At 43.2% G+C, this 27,954-nt stretch overlaps 1 pseudogene; it reads left to right on the plus strand.

Annotated features, from left to right (window-relative positions):
* Positions 1 to 1,095: 1,095 nt before the first annotated feature.
* LOC125486842 lies at positions 1,096 to 27,954 on the plus strand (annotated as a pseudogene).

The raw sequence follows: 27,954 nt of genomic DNA on the forward strand, positions 1-27,954 counted from the left end.
AATTCCAGAGCTAACAGTAAGTAGTTATATTGATATGGAGGAAGGTTTAACAGGTAACTTCATGTCTTCAAAAACCCTCCAGGTTTTTTTTTTAACAGGATAACGTTTGGGAAGGTGTAACATGGCTGAAGGTTTGAACAGGAGAAAAAATTTGATATCTTAAATTGCAATGGAAATGGACACAGGTATTTTCATAGAATCGTTTGAAATATCATTTCTGTCCTGGAAAAAGACTCCTGAACTCAAGCAAGAACTTTACATAGGAAGAGACAACAGGCTAGGGGCTGAGCAGAATAAGGGAAGAAAGTGACCGTTTAGAATAGCCCAGTGGCTGGAATAAGGCTTGCCAAGGTGTCTTATTTATTTTTATGAACGTGTTTGAAAATGTTATAGCATACTTCTAAAGTCATTGCATTCTGAGGTGAGACCAGAAAGTGGGCCTTCTGGCTCAGAAGTAGAGACACTGTGTCACCGGACCCCAGGAGTAAATTACTTGATTAACTGACCTGTCCATTTCCAAGGTGTCCTAAACAGCTGTGACAGTCATTCCAACTACAGGTGAAAGATCCTGCAAGGAGATGCACTTTCACTCGGAGCAATTTCTCACCCGTGAGCCTAGCAGCATCAGCGCAAGTGTGGGAGAGAAAAGGCCTTGAATTGGAAAAGCATCAAACCTATATAATCCACCCCACCTTCATTCGGCCTGAGGCCTGGATGCTAGGAACAGCCGTGGTTGAGGCTGCAGGGAAGATTGTAAGGGCCAGGATGCCAGCTGGGTGGGTGAAGGGAAGAAGCTGGGATTTGGTGAGCAGAGGCAGGGGGAGGCAGCAAGGCAATGAGTGGTTGAGTGTGATTGTCCAGGCACTAGCCCTCTAAAGGACAGCTGTCGATATGGTGGAGTGGGCTTCCTGAGTCACTGGAGAGAAGGCGGGTACCTCAATTAGTATGCGTACGGGAGCATAGGAATAGGACTGTGAGTGGTGGGTGAATAAAAGTTTAGGAGTCAGAGTAAGCAATTGACAACTCGTAAGTCATTTTAAGTTCGCTCTTTATGTTCGCGACAAAGCTACTATTAGTTATGCATAGAGACGAAAAATGTATGAGCTGTCCCAGTTGAGTGGTTTACTGATGTCCGAGAACAAACAGGCATATGGTCTAGAGTGTATTGATCTGTGTAGTATGTGGTCACCATCTTCTTTTCAAGTGCAGAGTAGGTCTTCCTCTTGGTGTTTCTCCATCTTCTTGGCCTCTAAAGCAGTATCTTGATGAGGACTGCTTCTGGTTGCCAAGCACGAATTGACTTAGCAACAGTGAAAGGACAGCAATTTCGTTCCAAGTTTTCAGGGTGTGCGACTTGGAGGGGATCTCATAGGTGGTTCCACGTATCTGATGACCTTGTCCTTCACGATGATGGAGGTTACAGATTTGGAAGGTGCTGTCTAAGGAGCCTTGATGAGTTATTGCAGTGACTCTTGTTGATGGCACACACTGCTGCCACTGGGTGTTTGTGGTGAAGGGAGTGAATTTTGAAGGTGGTGGATGGGATGCAAAATGGGATGCTGATTTGACCTGTTCAATGTCAAACTTTTTGAGTGTTGCTCATTCAGGCAAGTTGGAGATTATTTCATCACATTCCTGACCTGTGGCTTGTAGCTTTCTACATCTACTCTGTCTATCCCTTTAAGGATGTTGTGACTTTGAGAACATTTTTCATCTAATCTCTGGAGAAAACATGCCCAGTCTCCTCAATCTCTCATTTATAATACAGTCCCACCATCCCAGCAATCAGTTTAGTGAAACTCCCTGTGCTTCCTTCCTTAGGCCAGAGATCCAGCAGTGCACAAAGTGCTCCAGGTGAGCTCTCGCCTATACAAAGAAAACTCAACAGCTAACACACCTTCTGAGTTGCTTTGTGCACCTCCATGCTATGGTTCGGTACCTTGTGAACAGGAATACCTAGGTCTTTTTGGATCTCAACTTTTTCTCAATTCTACCATTTAAGAAATGCTCTGCACGATCACGCCTCCAACCAAAGGAGATAACCTTGTACTTATTTACATTCTATTCTATTTCCCATGCTGTTGTCTGCTCACTCAGCCTATCTAAGTCCACCTGAAGTCTCTTTGCACCCTTCTCAATACTTGCAGTCCCACTAAGTTTTATGTCAGCTGTAAATTTGGAAATACTACAATCAGTCCACACATCCAAATCATTGTGAGCAGCAGGGGCCCAAGCACTGATCCTTCCGGTCACAGCTTGACAACCTGAGAATGACTCATTTGATCTTACTAAATGGCAGCACGACTTAAGGGACTAATGGCTCCTTATTCATATCAACTATGGCATTGCTAAGACCATGTGTCGATTTACAACAAGATGCCCGGAACATGGTTAGTATTAATGATCCGAGGGAAAGTATCACCAACATTGAAATCTTTGTGTTAAGTACAGATTAAAATCAGCTGATTATTGAAACATTTCTTGATCATTGTCCACTTTCAAGTGTTTTCTGATAACAAATTCAATTGCATACAAGTTGATCGTAGCTGTAAATAAAATCTGCAACAATTTATTCAATCATAAATACTAAATCGTGACATGGTATTGAGACATGTTGTAATGACAGTACAGCTAACATTGAGAACCGCTTTCTCTCTGTTCCAGTTGAAGGTATTCAGCAGAAATACAAGAAGATACTTTGGGTACAAGCTGAAAAATTGAGTGAACACTATCCTGATAAAGGAGAAGGTGAAGAGTTTCCAGCTGGTTGATCGGTACACTGAGTTAATGCTCAGCTCCAATGTACGAGATTGGACGTTTGTTGATGATGAACTGCTGGCAAGAGGCCGAGACCATGAAGAGTGGGGAGAGAAACATCTCTGGAGAGTGAAATTCTACATCTGGGAGTACGGTAACAGTGATTAGAGTCCCAGGGATTGAATAAACAACAATGCTACAAAAGATTGTTTATGACTGGGCGACTGGAAGAACATACCCAGAATTTCAATTTGTTTTCAGTTTTAAATTCTGGAATTTGAACGGTATTAACTGTAGAATAAACTTGAGGATCCTGATCTTGGATCAGTATCCTTACGTTTGGAATGTTCTGGGAGAGGTCTGGAAAAACCCAGAGGACTTGCTGTTTATATTTGATGGTTTGGATGAATTCAAAGACAGTATTGATTTTTCTGACCATCAGAGAAATACAGATTCTCGGTTCACGTGCAGCAATCCTGAATCCTGAATGCTGGTGCGAAGTGTCTGACATTGTGTGTAGTTTAATCCAGCACAAGCTGCTCCCAGGATGTTCAGTGCTAGTGACAAGCTGTCCCACTGCATTCCACTTATTGGAAAAGGCTGAGATCAGTGTCAGTGGTGAAATCCTGGGATTTGTTGGTGATGAGTGGAAGGAATATTTCAACAGGATTTTTGCGGATCAGACAGTGGCAGCAGCTGTCTTCAAACACATGGAGGAGAATGTGATCCTGTATACCATGTGCTACAACCCTTTGTACTGCTGGATCCTTGGTCCGACAGTTGGTCCCTTTTTCGCAGAAAGACAGGAACAGCAAGTTCCCAAGACCATCACCCAACCATAATTCCTTTATAGTTTTGTTCTGAATATTCTGAAAAACCATGGCTGAGAGATTGAAGAACCCTGTGATGTGTTACTCAAGCTTGGTGAGATGGCCTTCACAGGAGTCTCTGAGAAGAAGATTGTGTTTAGGAATGGAGTTCCTGTCTGGGTTCCTGACGGAACTTTTGGAGAGAGATGATTTTGTCCACAGTAATGTTTACACATTCCCACATCTCACCATCCAAGTGTTTGTTGCTGCTCTGGTGCAATGCCTGACTCCAGATCCCAGGGACACCCAGAATCTCCTCAGTGAAGACCACGGCAAGGAAGATGGGCAATTTGAGATATTTCTCCGTTTTGTTGCTGGTCTGTCTTCTTCATAGGCAGCTCAGCCCTTGGAGGAGTTTCTGAATCCATTTTTTTCATCAAACAACTTGCCAAGTGGTTGACTGGGTGAAGGAGAAGGTTAAAGAACAAACAGCAAGTGAAAGTGATAAACAGAAACTCCTGGGCACATTGTTTGAGTCTCAGATCAAAGCACTAGCTAGGTCCACGACAGAATTTTTAAAAGTGTTTAAGCTTGATGGATTGAAGCTGGCTCCTGTGGACTGTGCAGTCATTTCTTATGTCGGTGAATTCTATGACACAATCAAACACCTCGATGTACAGCACTGCTATATTCATTATGAAGGATTCCAGTGTCTGGCTCCAGAATGCCAAGTGTTAAGGTAATTATATTTTGATTTCTATGGCTGCTGTTCTGTTGTTAAACATCCTTGGATAAATTAACATTTCTCTATCATGAGGAAATACCCTCTTCTTCACCCAAAGAAAGGCAGAGGCACTGGGATAATGGTATAATTATCAGGCAGAGTTGAGAATGGAACCTTTGTAAACAATTGTTGTAGATGTTGTAATACTACCCAGCTTTTAGAAGAGATTCATCATGCAATCGTCATAAAACATTTTATTAACGTGCATTGACAATGCACAGCAGAATGTGGACATATTGGGAATTTTAAGCATCAATGCAGTTAAAATAACTAAACTAGTAATATTTCCCATATTAGTTTTTATAAACCGTACTTGAGAGAAATTAAGTTCTCTATAACCGGCTATATGGTCAAATGGACTTTGATTTAGAAAAATAGGGAAAGGAATTTTCAAAGAATTATTTAACAAAATTGTTTTTAATTAAATTTGAATAATGAAATCTGGCAATTTAAAGACTCATTGCAGACCCTTTGCAGAGTTACATGTATGGGAAAAGTAGGATAATTTCCACAAGTCCATGACTGTGCTAGTTTCCACAAACACTGGTTAAAAACCCCGTTATAGTCATTGACTGGTAACTTGGTCTCTGTGTGTGAGTAAAATGAGTAACATATTGGACGGAGAATAAAGAGGTTTATTATTTCGGTCGTAGAGTTGAAGTAGGGGAATGAAGGGTGTGTGCCCTTTCATTTTTTTTTACGTTAGAGAATACCAGAAAGAATATCAAGCCTATATGTTTTGACTGGGTTAAGAATCATGTATGCACTTAATAACAGCAGAAAGGGTAATAGATTGACTACCGCAGCTGGGTCTTGAGATTTCACTGTTGCCAGTTTACTCATTCATTCATTAAATTTCACAGAAGCGCTATTTTGATAGTAAGTTTCTTAAAGGGAACAGAGGCCCTGTTCAATATGTATCCAACAGATAAACGCTATTGGAGAAAACTTGTTTGATGTCCTGCAAGCTGTTCAAGTCCTGGGAGACTGTTGCTGATTAATATTATAATCTTTTATAGTTTCGGGTGACACAATTGGCTGGATGGTATTGCTCTGAATAGATGACAAAGTTAACACCTATTGAGGGATAGCTTCTAATGTAGACACAGGTCTAGACACTGCTAGCAGCGTGGGGCCAGGGAGGGTTAAAACTGTAAAAAGGCAGTATTGGGGTGGAAGGGATGTTTTACTTTAGTTTATCTTGAATGGTGAAATGTATTGCAAGATTGCGGTTTTATGAATAAGCGAATGAATTGTGATAATAGTAAACATAGTACGCGTGTGAGTAGTTAGTAAAATTATGAATGAATGAAAGCGCGATAGTGGTAATATAGAGCGCTTGTGGGTGGATTGGTAAAGAGGACCTTTAGTACAAAAATTAAGAGGCTTGTGATATAGTATTTCGTAAAAACCAGAGAATAGGATATTTTAAGGCGATTGACCCTGCATTACTAAAGACACAGTACCTAGACCCCGGAAGCCTTGTTAATTGCTGACCGATATGAGTAAGCAGGGCAGAATCTTAGACCACAGAATATTCAGGGGCAAAGGTTACAAGATAAGCAAGTGACCATATAAGTGAACGGGCACCGCATTTTTGAATCCCACCAGTAGATATGTAATACACGACGATTTGATATAATCAACTTGCCTAGTTAATTGAAATATGAATTTGATGTAATTAATTTACAGACCTGATGTAACTGACTGCCTAGTTAATTGATTTACAGAAAGAACTGTGGATGCTGTAACTTTTTTTTCCTTCGCAGATGCTGCCAGACCTGCTGAGCTTTTCCAGCAACTTTGATTTTGTAAATGATTTACAGACTTGATGTAATTACTGCTTAGTTAATTGACTTATAGACTTGATATAATCAACTGCACTCCCTCCAATTCTATTTTAATTTGATCCCTACCCTTCTCTTTACCCTTTTGTTCACACAGGCATTGCCCTGGGGGCTCTGCTTGCTACTGGTTCTTCAGTCACGTGGGTGTTCTTTCTGCTGGTGGACTATTGATAGTTATTTACATGCCTGATGTTTTCACTGTGTATTGACAAAAGAAAAAAATACAATCAACTGCATAGTAACAGTTTGTAGAATTACATAATTACAATGTAAGAAAGTATTAAATAGCGTTGTATGGGTATTCTATAGAGTGAGCTCAATTGTCCTGCATGATGATTTGGAGCTCCTCTTTCCTTGCTGAAATCAATTGCCACTTGAATAAACTTTTGTTCCTGCTGAATTCCTGATGCCTTCAGAGTCTTCTTGCCTCAGAGAACAAGGTCACTCCTACAGAGTCATCAAGTCATACAGCGCGGGAACAGACCCTTCAGTCCAATTAATTAACGCAAAGCATGTTTCCAAACTAAACTACACCCATTTGCCTGCATCTAGCCCCTATCCCTCCAAATTTTTCCTATTCATGTTCATATCCAAACGTCTTTTAAACATCGTAATTGTGTCGGCATCTGCCACTTCCTCTGGAAGTTCACTCCACACAACGAGCCACTCTCTCTGTTTTTAAAAAAGACATTTTTTATACTTTCTCCTCTCTCCTTTTAAAATATGCCTCCTAGTTTTGAACTCCACCACCCAATGGAAAAGACATTTACAATTTGCGTTATCTATGCCCCTCACGATTGTATCAACCTCTGTAAGGTGACCGCCCCCCCAGTCTGTTATGCCCCAATGGAAAAAAAGTCCTAGCCTATCGTACCTATTTTTATAACTCAAACCCTCCATTTCTGGCAACATCCTGGTAAATCTTTTCTGAACCCTCTCCAATTTAATAGCATCCTTCCTATAGTAGGGCAAGCAGAACTGTGCACAGTTCTCCAAAAGCCACCTCGCCCACATTCTGTACAACCTCAAAATGACGTCTCAATTCCTATGCTCAATGGTATGAGCAATGAAAGCAAGTGGGCTAAACGTCTTCTTAACCACCCTGTGTACCTATGATGCAACTTTCAAGGAACTACGTGCCTGAACCCCTAGGTCTCTCTGTTCAACAACACTACCCAGGGCCCTGTATTTACTGTACAAATCCTGCCCTTGTTTGTTTTTTTGTTTGTTCATAATGTAATAAACTCCATCTGCCACTCCTCAGCCCATTGTTCCAATTGCTCAAGATCGCTTTGTAATCTTAGATAAGCTTTTTCACTGTCGATCATACCAACAAAGGAAGGGGCTGAGAATATTTCTGAAGCACTGGCCTGGACAGTACTGTCAATGGGACAAAGGAATGAGGATGGAGTGGGGAACGTGATAGGTGTTGAAGTCTGTGAACTTATACGTGACATTGGCAGGGAGGCAGTTCCCTGAATGGAATTGGAGAAATTGAAGACAGGCGAAAAGCACCAAAGAAGGTCCATCAAATAAAGGGCATTGGTGGAAACTTAAAACAATGTCAATGAAGTTATTCCATATCAAGCTGATCGAAGGGAATGGCGCAAATGCAGTCATCACAGTACTGGCTGTAGCAAGGTAGCTGAATAAGACTGGAACAAAGACAAATACACAAAGGCAGCATTTCCAGGACTCTTGAGAGTTTCCCACACCAACATCGTTTAAGTGGGGATGCCCCAGTACCTATATCCAGCACACATACAAACATCCCTAACCACAGCATCCCTGCACATAGGTTAGCAGCGGGAACTGTGATGTTATTTATTCCCGGACCAGAGCCATTGTTTAACAGAGGAATTCCAACAGGAACGTGTCAATGAGCTGAAACAAATCAAGTCCAAATGGGGCTCTGGGACTCCCAGGAGATAGTTGAAGGAAGCTGACAGGGATAGAGACTGATGAGTCCTAACAGGGAAGATCCCAAGCACTGATTATTTTATTCAACTCAGTTTAACTGAGCTTTATACCAGTTAAAGGAAGATCAACATAGACAAAAAGGTGAATGAACTCCTAGATGACAGAGACTGCACCCAAACCAGTAAAACTAATCCCCCCATCTGACCTGTGCCCCTTCACCAGACTTGACTCGCCCTTGACCTGACTCTCTCCTGACCCAAGCTGACTAACTCTGACTTACCTCAGGAATCTGCCACCCTCCGAACTTATCACCTACCAAACTGCTATTCTAACTATTTATCTTGCCCACATGCCCACCTTGCCCTTATTTTGAACTCACTCTTAGGATGTGGGCATTTATCGCCCTCAAGAAAATGGTAGTGCTCTGCCTTCTTGAACTGTTACAGTCCATTCACGCTCACTCACTCTCTCTCTCTCTCTCTCACTCCACTCACTCACACACTAAAAGGTGTGTCTTCTGTTTCCCTTGAAACTACAGCATAGTAAAAAAGATGTATGAGGGATGCTAAACTTCTCACTTCTGGAGAAGCCAGGCTGAAAAGACACTGCAAGAAATACCATTATGGACTGAAAATGCTTGAGCAATTGACAGTCCACTAATTGTTGTTTTGCAAAAGATCCAAGCCATAAATATCAATAAATATCAAAAGAGGTAATCTGCAAAAGAAGTGAGGTAAAACTTTTTCACTTAGCATATAGTTGGTTTATGGATTGCACTGTCTGGAAAAATGTTGGAGACAGGTCCAATTGAGGCATTCAACAGGGCGTTGGATGATTGTTTGGATAGAAATAATGTACAATGGTAAGGGGAACATGCAGGAGATTATCACTGGCAATGATGCTCATTTACAAGCCAGTGCAGGCACGATGGACTAAATGGTCTCTTTCTGCACCATTGCACTTCTGTGATTCTGAACGATATTAGTCTTCACCACATCATAAGGCTAGTGATAGTGAATTGACAGCCAGCCCACTTTGTTCTTGTTTCTCTGTTCCATTGACTTGGGAATTGAAATTCCATTGAAAATGAAATTGGGTGAGGTATATCTCCAGTAATAGGTAATTGTTCAAATATCATTGTTATTTGTTGTCATTTATTAATTGCAGTTGAAAGTTCCAATTTGTCCTGTTGAATTGCATTTTTACATAAAAGAAGCTCTCATTTGATGACTTCATATTTCCTCTAATATCGGAGACACAAATTTTGCGTAAATTTTGTTTTGAATAACTGTGTTTCTCACTACTTTTGTTTAGTCTCCAGAGCAGTGACCTGGGAGTTTCAGGAGTGAAATTACGGTCTGTGGCTCTGATAAACCAAGCTGCAAAATACATGAACTGGAGTAAGTAGCAGAACGTGTGAGATGTTTATAATAACTACAATCCTGACAGTGTACACTATTAATTTAGCTGTAATGTTATTAATGTATGCAAATTTAAGGGTATTGCTAATGACATTACTAACAAACAGTGGAGGTGAAATTGGATAAGAGAGGAGGCTCTTACAGACTCTGAATTGATTAAATCTAAAATCCAGCTGATCCTCATACAGAAGAACTGGGCAATCTCGTGTATTCTGCATCCCTACCAGATCTGGTTTATTTCACGTTGCTACTCATTATCCAGTTTTTATTCTGTCTTTGGTCCCCAGCCTAAACAATAATAACCTCTCAGATTCTTGCACCAATGATCTTGCCTCTGCTGTCAGTACAAATCAGTCACTGATAGTTCTGAATCTGGGCCATAATAAACTGGCAGATTTGGGAATGAAATGACTATCTGTGATTGAGGAATCCAAACTGTAAAATACACATGCTGCAGTAAGCACCAGACTTGGTGCAGTTGTGTTTGACATTGTCACTAATACAGCACATTTCAGACAATGTTATTAAAAAGCACTGCACATTATTGATATTAATAATAGTATTGTGAATAAAGTATCAGAGAGAATGATAAATACTGTACATTACAAGTGTTATTGGAAAAAAATGATGTATTACTTGCATTCCCCATGCAGATGGCCTAAAAGCACTCCGCTTCGTCCTGTCCTGCAGGCCCGACCAATCTCCCTCCACTGACACCCTTATCCGTCAAACCAAACTCATCCTTACCCTTAACAACTTCTCCTTCAACTCCTCCCACTTCCTACAGACGAAAGGGGTGGCTATGGGCACCTGCGTGGGCCCAAGCTATGCCTGCTTCTTTGCAGGATATGTGAAACAGTCCCTCTTTCGCAGCTACACTGGCAGTATCCCCCACCTCTTCCTCCGTTACGTCAATAACTGTATCGGCGACGCCTCGTGCTCCCACGAGGAGCTCGAACAGTTCATCCACTTTACTAACACCTTCCACCCCAACCTTAAGTTCACCTGAACCATTTCTGATACTCCTCTCTCCTTCCTGGACCTCTCTATCTCCATCTCTGGTAACCACCTGGAAACTGATGTTTATTTCGGGCCCGCCGACTCCCACAGCTGCCTGGACTCCACCTCCCCTCACCCACGTTTCTGCAAGGATGCGATCCCCTTTTCCCAATTCCTCAGCCTCCACTGCGTCTGCTCCTTGGATGGGGCGTTCCACTCCCGGGCATCCCAGATGTCCTCATTTTTCAAGGACTGCAATATCCCCCCCACAGTGGTCGAAAACACCCTCGACCGCATCTCTTGCGTTTCCCGCACCTCAGCCCTCACACCCCCTCCCCGCAATAAAAACAGAACTCCCCTTGTCTTCATGTATCACCCCATTAACCTCCAGATTCAACGCATCATTCTCCTCCACTTCTGCCACCTGCAATCTGACCCCACTACGAAGGATATGTTTCCCTCCCCACCCTTTTCTGCCTTCCAGAGAGACCGCTCTGTCCGGGACTCCCTTGCCCGCTCCACACTCCCCACTAGCCCCACCAGCCCCACCAGCCCCGATGCCTTTCCCTGCAACCACGGGAAGTGCTCCGCCTGCCCCTGCACCTCACCTCCCCCCTTTCCTCCATCCCAGGCCCCAAGAAAACCTTCCACATTAAACAGATGTTCACCTGCACATCCGCTAAGGTGGTCTGTTGTGTCCGCTGTTCCTGACGTGGCCTCCTCTGCTTTGGGTGGGGGGGGCCGGGCAGAGGCTCGGGGAGCGCTTTGTGGAGCTGCGCTTGGTTCGTGACAAACGACAACGCCTCCCAGTCGCGAACCACTTTGGCTCTCCCTCCCACTCCCTGGACGATGTGTCCATCCTGGGCCGCCTCCAGTGTCGCAACAATGCCGCCTGAAAATTGGAGGAACAGCACTTCATATTCCGCCTTGGAACCCTGTGGCCCAGTGGTCTCGATGTGGACTTTGCGGGCTTCAGGATCTTCCCACCCCTGACCTCATCCCGGGACTGGCCCTCCCTCTCATCCCCACCTCCTTGACCTGTCCGTCTTCTCTCCCACCTATCCGCTCCTCCGAATTCACTGACCAACCCCCACCCCCACTTTCTATCTACACTCACTACTAGCTTCATCCCCGCCTCCTTGACTTGTCTGTCTTCTCTCCACCTATCTGCTTCACTATCCACCTTCTATCACTATCTCCCCCTTTCTCTCTATTTATTTCAGAGCCCCCTTCCCCTCCTTCATTTCTGAAGAAGGGTCTAGACTCGAAACGTCAGCTTTCCTGCTCCTCTGATGCTGCCTGGCCTGCTGTGTTCATGCAGCTCCACACGTTGTTATCTAAGGTGTATTATTGGTATTGTTAAATATGATTTTTTTTTAGAATTGATAAATATACTAATAAACCCTATATCATTTCTATCAGTAAGTGTACTTTATAAATACTGTACATTGCTATTGATACCTGCAGTATCCTTGTCCATATTGAATTTTACACATGTCCTGTTTTCTGCTATCCATTATTTCACTTGTCTGATCCAATCCCTAGCCTGAATGATGTCAGTCAGATTCTGGAATCTAGGATCTCATCTCTGCTCTCACTGCACATTGGTCAGCGATGGATCTGAACCTAACTGGTAATAAATTGTGTGTTTCAGGAGTGAAACAACTGTCCATGGCTCTGGGGAACCCGAACTGTAAAATACAGGTAAGTACCAGATTGTGTGAGACTATGACTATAAGAACTGGATATCTGGCACAATATGTGACGATTGTTGGTCATCATTTCATTAATAACATTGTACATTATTTTCAGTGCCAGTAATGACAGTTATAAATAAAGCTGCACATTATTTGTATCGGTGATAGTGTAATTAGTTTAAAAAAAGTAACCAGTAGAAGTAATAGTGGCATTAAATGCTGTGCATTATTATTCTTATCAGCAAAAGTGCTTTGTACATTATTGGTAGAGATATTAATCAATACCACATTATTACTGTCAGAAATAGCGTTCATAAATACCATAATCATGTCAGTAATAGTAATTATTAAAATATTTTATAAATATTCCATATTAAAATTATCACTGTACATTATTATTGTCAATATTAGTGTTCTAACCCATTATACATTAAATCACATTGTACGTTATTGTTACAACATAAGTCAGTAAGAAATTGGAGCAGAAGCAGGCTATTCAGCCCCCAAACCCTCCTCTGCCATTCAATAAGATCATGGCTGATCCGATATTTCCACTTTTCTGCCCTTTCTCTATAATCCTCGATTCCTCTCGATCAAGAATCCATCTCGGCCTTAAATACTTACAAAGGCGTGGTTAGTAAGTTTGCAGATGACACCAAAATTGGTGGCATAGTAGACCGTGAAGAAGGTATTCTAAAACTACAAGAGCATCTTGATCAAATAGATCAATGGGCTGAAAAATGGCAGATGGAGTTCAATCTGGATAAATGCGAGGTATTGCATATTGGTACAACAAACAAGGATAGGGCTTATGCAATTAATGGTAGGACCTTCGATAGTATCGTAGAACGGAGAAAATGTGACTTGTTGCTCTCAAATCATAGAATCCCTACAGTGTGGAAACAGGCCCTTTGGCCCAACAAGTCCACACCGACCCTTGGAGCATCCCACCCAGACCCATCCCCTTATAACCCACCTAAATACTACAGGCAATTTAGCATGGCCAATCCACCTAACCTGCACATCTTTGGACTGTGGGAGGAAACCAGAATACCCGGAGGAAACCCACGCAGACACGGGGAGAACGTGCAAACTCCACACAGGCAGTCACCCGAGGGTGGAATTGAACCCGGGTCCCTGGCACTGTGAGGCACAGTGAGCCTCTGTGCTGCCCCCCTACAATGTCAGGGAAGGTGAGACAACAAGGTGCAGAGCTGGATGAACACAGCAGGCCAAGCAGCATCTTAGAAGCAGGAAAGCTGACGTTTCGGGCCTAGACCCTTCATCAGAAATGTCAGGGAAGGTGCTGCTTGAGTTCTGATTGGATTCTCCCAGATTTCTCACTTGTCCATGTGTTCAGGGACTGGGAACATTCCACCCGTTGTTGTCTTCCATTTACTGTAACAGAATATCCCATATTTTACAGTTGTATCAATGTCAGCAATACTATTATTAATAAACTTTGATTCTTGTTCTTTCTGACTTCCCCCAAGCTATGCTCTGCTGGCTTCTCAGATCTTTGTGCTGAGCAACTTGCCCCCACTCTCGGTACAAACCAGTCACTGAAGTTGTTGTTCAACACTGAAGTTGTTAAATATCTTAAACGACAATTCTGTCCTCTCATTGCTCCAGCTAATGCAGAACTGCAGGAGTCTGCAACTGATCACGAATGTTTACGAGCTTGTTTAGTATGAGAAATAGAGTATATATTTGATTGAATGTTTTTATTTATTATCAAATGCTAACCCAAGTGTCCGTTATTTACACCAGGTTTCCATCCCTTTATTTTCTGTTTAGTCTTCACTGTGTTTCAGATTGTGGGGAAATGAATTCAGTCTAAATTGAAAAAAATCTCCTGCATTAATTATTGAAGTTTTTGCAGAATTGCTTGCCTTTTAAAAAGAGAATATTCCATCAGTAATAGTATAGTGACTGGAAATGGCACTTACAAAAACTAATACTAAAACAAAACCTTCTGATCACACATTTGGTAGAAAGATTGGCACGCTTCTTTCTCTGTCACACCAAGTACTGAACCTAATGTGGTGTAAAGGACAGCAGGCCAGTGTCAATCAGATTAAAGACAATGCAGAATAAAAAAATGAAAGAACTGTGGTTGCTGTAAATCAGAAAGAAAAATAGAAATTGCTGGAAAAGCTCACCAGGTCTGGCAGCATCTCTGGACAGAAATCAGTTCTGAGGAGGGGTCACTGACCTGAAAGGTTAACCCTAATTTCTTTCCACAGATGCTGCCAGTCCTGCTGAGCTTTTCTAGCAATTTCTATTTTTGTTTTAGAAGACAATGCAGGCTCACTGAGCCTTCACTGGTGATGGTATCTAGTCTGGAGCATTGCTTTATTTTCAGGGGTTCACAGCTTGTTCGATATTTGTTCAATCATTCGCAGACATGCAACAGATTTGGCATAGGCTGGACAGGAAAGCATTGTTACATAGTTACATTGCTGTGGGTCTGGAATCACATGCAGGCTAGATGAGATAAGAATGACAGTTTCCTTCCCTAGAAATCAGTGAACCAGATGTTTTTTCTCCCCTAACAATCAATAATGGATCATGGTCATCATTAAACTCTTAGTTCCAGAATTTTATTGAATTCAAATTCCACCATCTGCCATGACAGGATTTGAACCGAGCTCCCAGAACATTACCTGAGTCGCTGGATTCCTGGCCAGTCATGCCCATATCCCGTGAACAAATAAATAAAGAGATCACACTGCACATTGTGGTCCATGTGGGTATCAAGAGAGACAATGAAAGGGATTCTGCTGAGGGAAGATCGACATCTAAGGATTAAATTAAAACACAGGATGATAATTTGAATAGACTCTGCATTGCTATGATGAAATTGTCATTGTGGAAATCAAATCATAGTCTGGCATCTGTAGCTCAACGATAGATGTAGGAGAAATGAGTTTGACTCATGGGACACAGATACCAGGCCTGGGTGAAGGAAGGTGATGAACTGTTGGGACAGTCTTCATCTTCGCTGAAGGGGAAAATTCTCCTCCCCAAGCACAACTACTTTGTAATTCTCTTCCACAGAGAGCAGCAGATGCTGTGTCGTTATCGAGAATTAAGGCTGAGTTTGACAGAATTTGCGTCTAAAAGGGAATTAATGGTTATGGGAGTTGGGGGAAAATCAGTTGGCATGTGGAGAAGATCAATCTTCTTTGATGGGGAGGTTCAACTGACCCCATGACCCTCTGCTGCTTGTGGCTAGGTGAGACGGGAGGCTATGAGCTGGCTCAGTGCTACTGTGACAATTGACATTTTGTTACATGGTTGTTGTTAGACTAGTCATGACATACCCTGAAATTAAGTTTGTTATTTACTCCTTTTGAATAATACTAATTATGCTAGGGCCCTTTTCCCATTCCAAACACTCTCACTACAGTCCAAACTCCTGACCTTATTTTGGTTAAGTGAATGGACTAAAAGAAGTACTCACCTCACCATACTCTAAATGCTTTCTAACGTATAGCTTTCAAAGATGCACCTGATCAGCACAATCTTTCAAAATTTATTGCTCTCTTCTCAAACTGCTTTATACAAAAGTCAACACTATCCTCATGCACCACTTTGTACTAAGTACCTCACAAACTGGTTCAGTGACACCTCCCAGTCTGCTCACAGTGACACTGACTGCCGCACACTCCTTCCAGCCTGCTTCAGAGATACTGACTTGTTGCACACTTATTGAAACATAGAAAATAGGTGCAGGCTAGGCCATTTGGCCCTTCAAGCCTGCACCACCATTTAATATGATTATGGCTGATCGTGCAATTTCAGTATCCTACTCCCACTTTCTCTCAATACCCATCCCTTTAGCCACAAGGGCCACATTCAGCTCCCTGGATATACCTAACAAACTGCCCCCAACAGCTTTCTGTGGTAGAGAATTCCACAGGTTCACAACTCTCTGAAGAAATTCTTCCTCATCGCAGTCCTCAATGGCTTATTCCTTATTCTTAGACGGTGACCCCTAGTTCTGGACTTCCCCAAAATCAGGAACATTCTTCCCATATCTACCTGTCGAGTTCTGAGATCCACTCCCCCCACTTCATTTTTCAAAATTCCATTGAGTATAAGCCCAGTCAAACCAATCTTTCTTCATATGTCAGATCTGCCACCCCAGGAATCAGTCTGGTAAACCTTTGCTGGACTTCCTCAATAGCAAGAATGTCCTTCCTCAGACAGGGAGACCAAAACTACACGCAATGCTCAAGATGTGGCCTCACTAAGGCCCTGTGTAACTGCAGCAAGACATCCGTAGTCCTGTACTCAATTCCACTCGCTATCAAGGCCAACATGCCATTAACTTTCCTCACTGCCTGCTGCATCTGCTGCCAACCTTCAGTGACTGTTTCACTATGACAGTCAGGTCTCGTTGCTTCTCACCTCTTCCTAAACTGCCACCATTCAGATAATAATCTGCCTTCCTGTTTTTGCCACCAAAGTGGATAACCTCACATTTATCTATATTACACTACATTTGCAAGTATTTGCCCACTCTGCCAGCCTGTCCAAGTCATCCTACAGTTTCTTAGCACATACTACTCCTCACAGTACATACTACCACCCAACTTTGTGTCATCTGCAAATTTGGAGATAGTGCATTCAATTCCTTCGTCCAAATCATTAATGTATATTGTAAACAGCTTGGGTCCCTGCACTGAACCCTGCGGTATGCCACTCAATACTGCCTGCCATTCTGAAAAGGACCCATTTATTCTAGCTGTCTGCATCCAGTCTGTCAACCAGTACCCCATCTATGTCAAGACAGTACCTCCGATACCATGACCTTTAGCTTTGCTAAAGGTCACCTGATTCACGCTTGTTCACTCTACTGCTCACATCCTCAAAAAATTCCAGAAGATTTGTCAAGTTTGATTTCCCTTTAGTGAATCCATGCTGACTTGGACCAATTCTGTCACTGCTTTCCAAATGCTCAGTTATTACATCCTTAATAATTGACTCCAGCATTTTTTCCACCACCAATGTCAGGCTAACCAGCCTATAATTGATCGTTTTCTCTCTACTTGCTTTTTTTAAAAAGTGGGGTTACATTAGTTACCCTGCAGTCCATTGGAACTCTGGCAGTACTTTGGGATGCAGATCATCAGGCCCTGGGGACTTTTTGTGTTTTAGTCCCATCAATTTCCTCAATACAATTTCCTGACGAATAAGGATTTCCTTTAGTTCCTCTTCATGTTTGACCCTCTGTCCCCTAGCATTTGTGGAAGGTTATTTGTGTCCTCCTTAGTGACGACAGATCCAAAGTATTTGTTCAATTGGTCTGCCACCTCTTTGTTGTCTATTATGAACTCACCTGAGTCTAATTGTAAGAGACCTACATTTATCTTGGTAATATCTATAGAAGTAATTATCTATAGAAGCTTTTGCAGTCAGTTTTTGTTTTCCACAAGCTTACTTTCATATTCTATTTCCCCTTCTGAATTAAAGCCTTTGTCCTGCTCTGTTGAATTTTACATTTCTCCCAGTCCTCAGGTTTGCTGTTTTTATTTTTTGTCTGGCTAAATTATATGCCTAGTCTTTGGCTCCAACACTAGCCCTGATTTCCCTTGTTAGCTATGGTTGAGCCACCTTCTCTGGTCAGACAGGGATGTACAATTGTTGAAGTTCATCCATGTGTTCTTTAAATGTCTATCATTGCCTATCCATCGTCAACCCCTTATGTATCCTTGGCCAGCTTATCCTAGCTAGTGCATGCCTCATACCATCAAAGTTTGCTTTCTTTAAGTTCAGCACCCTAGTCTCAGATTTAACTGTGTCACTCTCCATCTTAATGAATAATTCTGCCATATTATGGTCACTTTTCCCCGAAGGATCTCACCCCACAAGGTTGCTAATTAATCAGGGAACAGAGAACAATACAGCACAGGAACCGGCCTTTCAGCCGTCCAAGCCTGAGCCAACACATTTTGCCCTTCCATATTAAAACTGTCTTCACTTACAGGATCCATATCCCTTTATTGCCTTCCTCTTCAGGTATTCATCCAGGTGCTTCTTTAGTGCCGTTATTGTGTCTGCTTCCACCACCACCTCTGGCAGCACGTTCCAGGCACTCACCACCTTTTGTGTGAAAAACATGCTTCACACATCTCTTTTAAACATCAACCATCACCCCACCTGCATTTTGAACCTGTGTCCCCTCGCAATTGACCCCTCCATCCTAGGAAAAAGCTTCATACTTTCCACTCTATCCATGCCATTCACAATCTTATAAACTTCTATCAGGTCGCCACTGAACTCCTGCGTTCTAGTGAAAACAAACTCAGTCTATCCAAGCTTTCTTCATAGCTAAAACCCCCATACCAGTCAACATCCTGGTAAACCTTTTCTGCATCCTCTCCAAAGCATCCACATTTTTCTGGTAGTATGGTGACCCAAACAGTACACAATATTCCCAGCATGGCCTAACTAAAGTTCTATAAAGCTGCAGCATAACTTGGCTATCCTTATACTCAGTGCCCATTCTAATGAAGGCAAGCATGCCACAAGCCTTTTTTACGACCTTATCTTCTCTTATCGTCTCTCATTACACATTACCCAGTTTAGGATGGCCTGCTGTGTAGTTGGTTCCTCAACATATTGGTCAAGGAAACCATCCCCAACACATTCCAGGAAATCCTCCTCCATTGCATTGCTACCACTTTGGTTAGTCCAATCAACATGAAGATTGAAATCACCCGCAATAACTGCTATACCCTTACTGCACGCATCTCTAATATACTGTTTAGAACATAGAACATAGAACATAGAACATTACAGCGCAGTACAGGCCCTTCGGCCCTCGATGTTGCGCTGACCTGTGAAACCAATCTGAAGTCCATCTAACCTAAACTATTCCATTATCATCCATATGTTTATCCAATGACCATTTAAATGCCCTTAAAGTTGGTGAGTCTACTGCTTTTGCAGGCAGGGCATTCCACGCCCTTACTACTCTCTGAGTATAGAACCTACCTCTGACATCTGTCCTATATCTATCACCCCTCAATTTAAAGCTATGTCCCCTCATGCTAGCCATCACTATCCGAGGAAAAAGGCTCCCACTGTCCACCCTATCTAATCCTCTGATCACATTGTATGTCTCTATTAAGTCACCTCTTAACCTTCTTCTCTCTAAACAGCCTCAAGTCCCTCAGCCTTTCCTCATAAGACCTTCCCTCCATACCAGGCAACATCCTGGTAAATCTCCTCTGCACCCTTTCCAATGCTTCCACATCCTTCCTATAATGCAGTCACCAGAACTGTACGCAATACGCCAAGTGCGGCCGCACCAGAGTTTTGTACAGCTGCAACATGACCTCATGGCTCCGAAACTCAATCCCTCTACCAATAAAACCTAACACACCGTATGCCTTCTTAACAACGCTATCAACCTGGGTGGCAACTTTCAGTGATCTATGCACATGGACACCGAGATCTCTCTGCTCATCCACACTACCAAGAATCTTACCATTATCCCAGTACTCTGTATTCCTGTTACTCCTTCCAAAGTGAATCACCTCACACTTTTCCGCATTAAACTCCATTTGCCACCTCTCAGCCCAGCTCTGCAGCTTATCTATGTCCCTCTGTAACCTGCAACATCCTTCCGCACTATCCACAACTCCACTGACTTTGGTGTCATCCGCAAATTTACTAACCCATCCTTCTACGCCCTCATCCAGGTCATTTATAAAAATGACAAACAGCAGTGGCCCCAAAACAGATCCTTGAGGTACACCACTAGTAACTGAACTCCAGGATGAACGTTTCCCATCAACCACCACCCTCTGTCTTCTTACAGCTAGCCAATTTCTGATCCAAACTGCTAAATCACCCTCAATCCCATGCCTCTGTATTTTCTGCAATAGCCTACCATGGGGAACCTTATCAAATGCTTTCCTGAAATCCATATACACTACATCAACCGCTTTACCCTCATCCACCTGTTTGGTCACCTTCTCAAAGAACTCAATAAGGTTTGTGAGGCACGACCTACCCTTCACAAAACCGTGTTGACTATCCCTAATCAAATTATTCCTTTCTAGATGATTATAAATCCTATCTCTTATAATCCTTTTCAACACTTTACCCACAACCGAAGTAAGGCTCACTGGTCTATAATTACCAGGGTTGTCTCTACTCCCCTTCTTGAACAAGGGGACAACATTTGCTAGTCTCCAGTCTTCTGGCACTATTCCTGAAGACAATGACGACATAAAGATCAAAGCCAAAGGCTCTGCCGTCTCCTCTCTAGCTTCCCAGAGAATCCTAGGATAAATCCCATCCGGCCCAAGGGACTTATCTATTTTCACACCTTCCAGAATTGCTAACACCTCCTCCTCATGAACCTCAATTCCGTCTAGTCTAATAGCCTGTATCTCAGTAGTCTCCTTGACACATTGTCTTTTTCCTGTGTGAATACTGACGAAAAATATTCATTTAGTGCCTCTCCTATCTCTTCGGACTCCACGCACAACTTCCCACTACTGTCCTTGACTGGCCCTAATCTTACTCTAGTCATTCTTTTATTCCCGACATACCTATAGAAAGCCTTAGGGTTTTCCTTGATCCTACCTGCTAAAGACTTCTCATGTCCCCTCCTAGCTCTTCTTAGCTCTCTCTTTAGGTCCTTCCTGGCTAACTTGTAACTCTCAAGTGCCCTAACTGAGCCTTCACGCCTCATCTCTATGTAAGTCTCCTTCCTCTTGACAAGAGATTCAACTTCTTTAGTAAACCACGGTTCCCTCGCTCGACCACTTCCTCCCTGCCTGACAGGTACATACTTACCAAGGACACGCAGTAGCTGTTCCTTGAACAAGCTCCACATTTCAATTGTGCCCAGCCCCTGCAGTCTCCTTCTCCATCCTATGCATCCTAAATCTTGCTTAATCGCCTCATAATTGCCTTTCCCCCAGCTATAACTCTTGCCCTGCGGTATATACCTATCCCTTTCCATCGCTAAAGTAAACATAACCGAATTGTGGTCACTATCACCAAAGTACTCACCTACCTCCAAATCTAACACCTGGCCTGGTTCATTACCCAGTACCAAATCCAATGTGGCCTCACCTCTTGTTGGCCTATCTACATACTGTGTCAGGAAACCCTCCTGCATACATTGGACAAAAACTGACCCATCTAAAGTACTCGAACTATAGCATTTCCAGTTAATATTTGGAAAGTTAAAGTCCCCCATAACAACTCCCCTGTTACTTTCGCTCCTATCCAGAATCATCTTTGCAATCTTTTCCTCTACATCTCTGGAACTTTTCGGAGGCCGATAGAGAACTCCCAACAGGGTGACCTCTCCTTTCCTGTTTCTAACCTCAGCCCATACTACTTCAGTAGACGACTCCTCATCAAACGTCCTTTCTGCCACCATAATACTGTCCTTGACTAACAATGCCACACCTCCCCCTCTTTTACCACCTTCCCTGATCTTACTGAAACATCTAAACCCCGGAACCTGCAACAACCATTCGTGTCCTTGCTCTATCCATGTCTCCGAAATGGCCACAACATCGAAGTCCCAGGTACCAATCCATGCTGCAAGTTCACCCACCTTATTCCGGATGCTCCTGGCATTGAAGTAGACACACTTCAAACCACCTTCCTGCCTGCCGGTACATTCCTGCGACCTTGAAACCTTATTCATGATCTCACTACTCTCAACCTCCTGTACACTGGAGCTACAATTCAGGTTCCCATCCCCCTGCTGAATTAGTTTAAACCCTCCCGAAGAGCATTAGCAAATTTCCCCCCCAGGATATTGGTACCCCTCTGGTTCAGGTGTAGACTGTCCCATTTGTAGAGGTCCCACCTACCCCAGAATGAGCCCCAATTATCCAGGTATCTGAATCCCTCCCTCCTGCACCATCCCTGTAGCCACGTGTTCAACTGCTCTCTCTCCCTATTCCTCGCCTCGCTAGCACGTGGCACGGGTAACAAACCAGAGATAACAACTCTGTTTGTTCTAGCTCTAAGCTTCCACCCTAGCTCCTTGAATTTCTGCCTTACATCCCCATCCCTTTTCCTACCTATGTCGTTGGTACCTATGTCGTTGGTGCCTATGTGGACCATGACTTGGAGCTGCACCCCCTTCCCCTTAAGGATCCCGAAAACACGATCTGAGACATCACGGACCCTGGCACCTGGGAGGCAACACACCAACCGCGAGTCTCTCGTTCCCACAGAATCTCCTATCTGTCCCCCTAATGGCAACCCTCCAAGAATTTGGAGAGTGGAGAATGGCAACATTCTGGACAGGGCCCTGAGAGAGGAGATAGTAATTGTAAGGAGGGGGAAAATAGTCTCTCAACCATCGCTGACAAAGAATGGTATCAAATTTAAAGAAAAACCATGCTTTCAACTCAGCACAGCTAATTGGACAGACTAAATTGCCCATAGTGTTCAAGGATGTGTAGATTAGGTGGGATTATAGGGGGATGGGTCAGTGTGGAATTGTTGGGCCGAAGGGCCTGTTTCCACACCGAAGGGATTCTATGATAATGTTCTTGATTTCCTCTCTTACTTCTCCACTTCCCCAGCTCCCTCTCCCTCGTGTTGCACTGAGCGCTGGTGGTATAATGGTAAGATTAGCAATCAGTAGAGTTGTCTGTTATGCTTGGGAAATGACTGACTCCCAAATAAACCTCATCTTCTACTGAAAATGTAGCTCAGGCTTGTTCCTTGTTGCTGATAATGGTGATTAACTGTGAACTGTAGTGTGGAGCCAGGACAGAATTATTCAGATTCACTGAGATTCTCTGAATCTTTTCACTTCACTGTTTCCTATTTCTTACTTTAATCTTGTTTCCCCAACATGGCTCATTTCAATTTTCAAAAAAGTGAAGCATTGCTCACACTGGCAAATAGAAATAATAACAGAGGCTGCTGGAAACACTCAGTAGGTCAGGCAGCTTCTGTGGAGAGAGGAAGGGAGGATCAACTTGTCAAATCAATAGAAACACCAGGGACTGATCCACTAACTACAGCTTCACAACTGCTGTTTTCCAGAATTTTACTACTTATTATGTTAACTCGCTTTTAAGAAAGCTTGTGAACCCACCGGCTGAAATAGTTCAGAGAAGGCAACGTTAGACTGAAGATTACAAGTTCCCCGTGAACAATCCTGGGATTTCATAGTCAATGTGTCTCTTTCACAGGCGTGGACACAATGGACTCAGTGTCCTCTTTCTGCTCCTTAAACATTATGAAATATTCTGCTCCAATATAGCAGGCTGGTCAGTAAAGATAAACTCATAAGATCCAAGGTACAGTTACAGGTTGGATTGAAACTGGGTGCAAAGGCCACTCAGCCTGTCCTATCACTATTAAATGAATTTAATTACTTGTCAACCATGCTTTGAAAATACACGCAGGTTTCATTCTATGAGAAACAAACCAGACTTCCTCTTCCCACTTAATTTGGAGGTTAGGTAGATGAACCATGATAAATTGCCCATAGTGTCCAGGGATGTGCAGGCTAGGTGGATTAGCCAGGGAAATGCTAGGTTACAGGGATAGGGTAAGGGAGTGGGTCTGTGTGGGATGCTCTTTGGAGGGTCAGTGTGGATTTCATGTGCCAAATGCCCTGCTTCCACACTACAGAGATTCTATGATTTTATGAAATAGTCAGTTGGGCAGAAAACTGACTAATAGAAGAACTCAATCTGGAGAAGTGTGAAGTAATGTGTTTGGGAAGGGAATAGGCAATAAGTATTGAGGCTGTACAAGATCAGAGAAGCATAAAATTGTGGGTCAGTGCAAGATATTTTCAGGCAGGCAAAGTGCAGAATAGAGAGAGAGAGAGAGATAAAGAACAAAAGGGTAAAGTCAGGTACAAGGACCAGGAGATATTTAAAGTCAGACATTCTTACATTGAGGGAGAGGAAACAAAGAAAAAGGCAGAGAGAAACAGTGAGAGGAGGATGGAAAGAGAGACAGAATCACTTGACTAGTCTGTGAGACTGCTGTCCTAATTTTGACATAAGCCCCAGGAAGAGTGCAGGGACCACAGGGCAGTTTTTGGCATTGTCTTTTCTGATGCCAGGTTGTCCGTGTGATTTCGTTTCTTTGTTGAGACTTTGTAGCAATTGGTAAATTTGAGTACCTTGCTATTTCAGAGCACAGTTAAGAGTCAACCATATTGCTGTGGGTCTGGAGCCAGATGTAGGCCAGACCAGGTGAGAATGGTGGATTTTCTTCCTTGAAGGACAATTGACTATGGTTTTATGGCCATCAGTAGATTCTTAATTCCAAAGATTTATTAATGATTTCAGATTCCACAATCTGCTATAATGGGATTCGAACCTGGATCCCTGGAGCATTAGCTGAGTTTCTGGATTAATCTGCAACTTCCTCCAAACCCCAGACACCCGCTAACTCTAAACTTCGACAGCAACTACATCCCTATCTCTGTAAACTCCTCCAGTCTATATCTCTAACTTCCTCTAGCCCCTACACCCTTCCCTGTCTCTGTACCATTCTTCAGCCCCTGCACCCCTCTATATCTCTGTACCCTCTCTGACCCCTACATACTTCCCTGTCTCTGTAACCTCCTCCAGCCCCTACACACCTCCCTATTTCTATACATCCCCCCAGCCCCTGCAACACTATCTTTGTATCATCCTCCAACATCAACATCTGTCTCCCTATATTTGTATCAGCCTTCAGCCCCGACACCCCTCCTTATGTCTGGTTGTTCTCCAATGCCTACAGAATGCCTTCTGTCTCCAAACGTGTCCAGTCCCTACCCTCTTTCTGATCTCTGTAACCTCCTCAAGCATCTACGTCCCTTCTTATGCCTTAACGCGCTCCAGCCCTGACATTCTGCCCTATTTCTGTATCATGCTCCAGCAGCTACATCCCTCCCTATATATGGAACCAGCTCCACAATCTACAACACTCCCTCTTTCTGTAACGTCCTCCATCTCCTACACCACTCTATCTCGTTCGCCCATACAGCCCTCCCTACCACTGTAGCATCCTCCAGTCCCTACACACCTCCCTATCTCTGTAACCTCCTCCGGCAGCTATGTCCATCCCTGTATGGAACCTCCTCCAACACCTACAAACCTCCGTATCTCTGTAAAATTCTCTAGCTGCTGCACATCTCCCCATCTGTTATCTCCTTCAGACCATACAGGCCTCTGTAACCTCCCACACCTGCACCTCTCAATATCTCTGGAACTTCCTCCAGCCCCTACACTCCTCCCTATCACTGTTATCTCCTCCACTCCCTTCAACTCTCCTTATCTGTATCTTTCTCCAGTACCTACACCCCTCCCTATCACTGTTAACTCCTCCAGTACCTGCACCTTTCCCTATCTCTGCATCTTCATCCATCACATACACGCCTCCCTATTGCTGTAACCTCTCACAGCAACTACAAACCTCTCTATCTCTGTATCATCCTCCAGCAATGTAGGGCTTGGCTAGGACACCGGAGGAGAGTGACATTTCAGATTTACATTCTTAATCTGACCCATATAAGAACCAGTTCTGGATATTTTTCCAGTTTAAATAAACTTTAAACTTCCTCATTTCCAATTCCCCCAAACCCATAGTGAGTGGAGAGGAAGAATTTCAGACTAACCTTTCAAACCTCACCATCTTCTATCTGATCATTGTGCTGATGGTCTTTCCAGAGCGTTGTGTTCTCCTTGTAAAGTGAAGCTGTTTCAATCTTCCCTGTGATCACATTCACTCCCAGACCGAGCAGCCAGAGATACAGTCAGTACAATGACCTTGCCTTCCCTATGTCTACTCGTGCAGCCTCGTGCCTCAGATGAAGCCAGTTTACAAACTGATTTTGATGTCAGATCTCTCTCTGTGATGTACACGGTGAGGTCACACTTGTTCTGTGAGGTCACACTTTGACCTGTCCAGTTCAAAGGGCCTCACGGCAATCAAACAGGGAGTTACCGAAACCCTCACTTTTCTCAGATTACAATATGTTCATATTCCAGAATGCACAAAGCTGTCCCAGACATAGTCAGTAGGGTGTATGGGTGATAGGCAGTAACGGAATTGTTACAATTATTTGTACTTTCTCTTAGTAAGTCTTTTGCAGCAGGTTAATCAGCGGAATCGGCATGACAGAAGAGGTGCGTGGAATGGCGGCAGCCTTCCAGTATTCTGAATTCGCGGATGTGGCTCCTCGCGGCGATCAATGCGAGACTTGCAGGCTGACCGAGACTCCAGGCTGTGGCTAGGTCCGGGTGCCTGTATTATTGGATTCAAGCACCTCTATGGAGATCAAACTTCGACTTTAAGTTTTAGTCATTTTTCTTACCTTTTGACTTTCTTCTATTTCTGCTGTTGTTTTTTTTTAAAATTCTGTACTTATAACCAAAGTGATGCTGGAGAATGGTGGCTTTGTACATTTTTCACTGTACTTATGTATTTCTATACTTGAGTACATGTGACAATAAAATCTAATTCTATTTCTATCTGTCACTAGTGATCACCAAGGGCTGGGAGAAGCTGCTCAATGAAGGAGCTGAAAATTAGCATCAGTTATCACTTTCCCTATCTCTAATCTCCAGCTCCAACACCCCTCCCTATCTCTGTAAACTCCTCCAGCACCTACAACTCTCCCTTTCTCAGTAACTTCCCCCAGCACCTGCATCCTACCATATTTCTGTAACGTCACCCTGCCCCAAGACAGCATCCAATCATTGTAACCACGTACAGACCCGACACCATTCCCTATCTCTGTAATCTCCTCCAGCACCTACACTTCTCCTTGTCTCTGTATGCTCCTCCAGTCCGTTCACCACAAGCTATGTCTGTAATGTCCAGTGCGTATGTGGAAGATTTGTCATGTCTACAAAGATTGCTCATCAGTGACAGACATAGTGAGTTTTGTTTAATGCAGAGATTCCGGATATAACAGTCACCTGAGAAGTAGGGCTCATTGCAAACAGTCAGAGGACATTTCCCTGCATCTCCCCATTGAAACTGAGTTGGATTGGAATTTCTCAAAAATCAGTGAATTGGTCGCTTGAATCCAAGTCCGTATGCTGAAACAAGATACTTTAAAACCAAGAGTAACTGGCCATATTCGAATTAATGATGGGGGACCAGACAGAATTAATTCAGAATCTGACAGTAGCCATGCATCCTGTAAAGTGAGGGTGACATGACAGAGTACGTCACTTTGTTATCTCTGTCACCATCTTCTTTCAGTTTGATTGCTTTTGAACAACAGCTATTGAGGATCCTGTCATTTACACCCACATCTTTTGTTTCTTCTTTTCTCCCATTTCCCCGACCCACCCCCCACCCTGATCAATGCACCATTTTGGTCAATGTTGTCACTCTGTTATTTAAGTGTCTCCTACCCTTCACTCCATCACAGACTTTTCCTTCTGCTCTTCTCCCCACCTTCACCTGAGACATAAGGAGCAATGCAGGCAGTTCCTTCTCTCACACAGTTGGTACATCATCACTCATAGAGGTACATAGAAACAGAAAGGACATCAATCCCACAGTGTTCAGTTCCACTCTGATCCCATATTCCAGTGCCATATTTATATTCTCACACTCAAACAGAGCAGGAGAGAGAGAAGTCATGTCCATTTCTGCCCAAACCGGCCCCTAAACAAATCCCAGTCTCCAAATCAAAAAGGACTGTGTTAATCTCTCAATAGTAACCTACAGCAAACAATTGAATAATATGTT

This window comes from Rhincodon typus, chromosome 34 (genome assembly GCF_021869965.1).
Source record: "Rhincodon typus isolate 14 chromosome 34, sRhiTyp1.1, whole genome shotgun sequence".
Taxonomy (NCBI): domain Eukaryota; kingdom Metazoa; phylum Chordata; class Chondrichthyes; order Orectolobiformes; family Rhincodontidae; genus Rhincodon; species Rhincodon typus.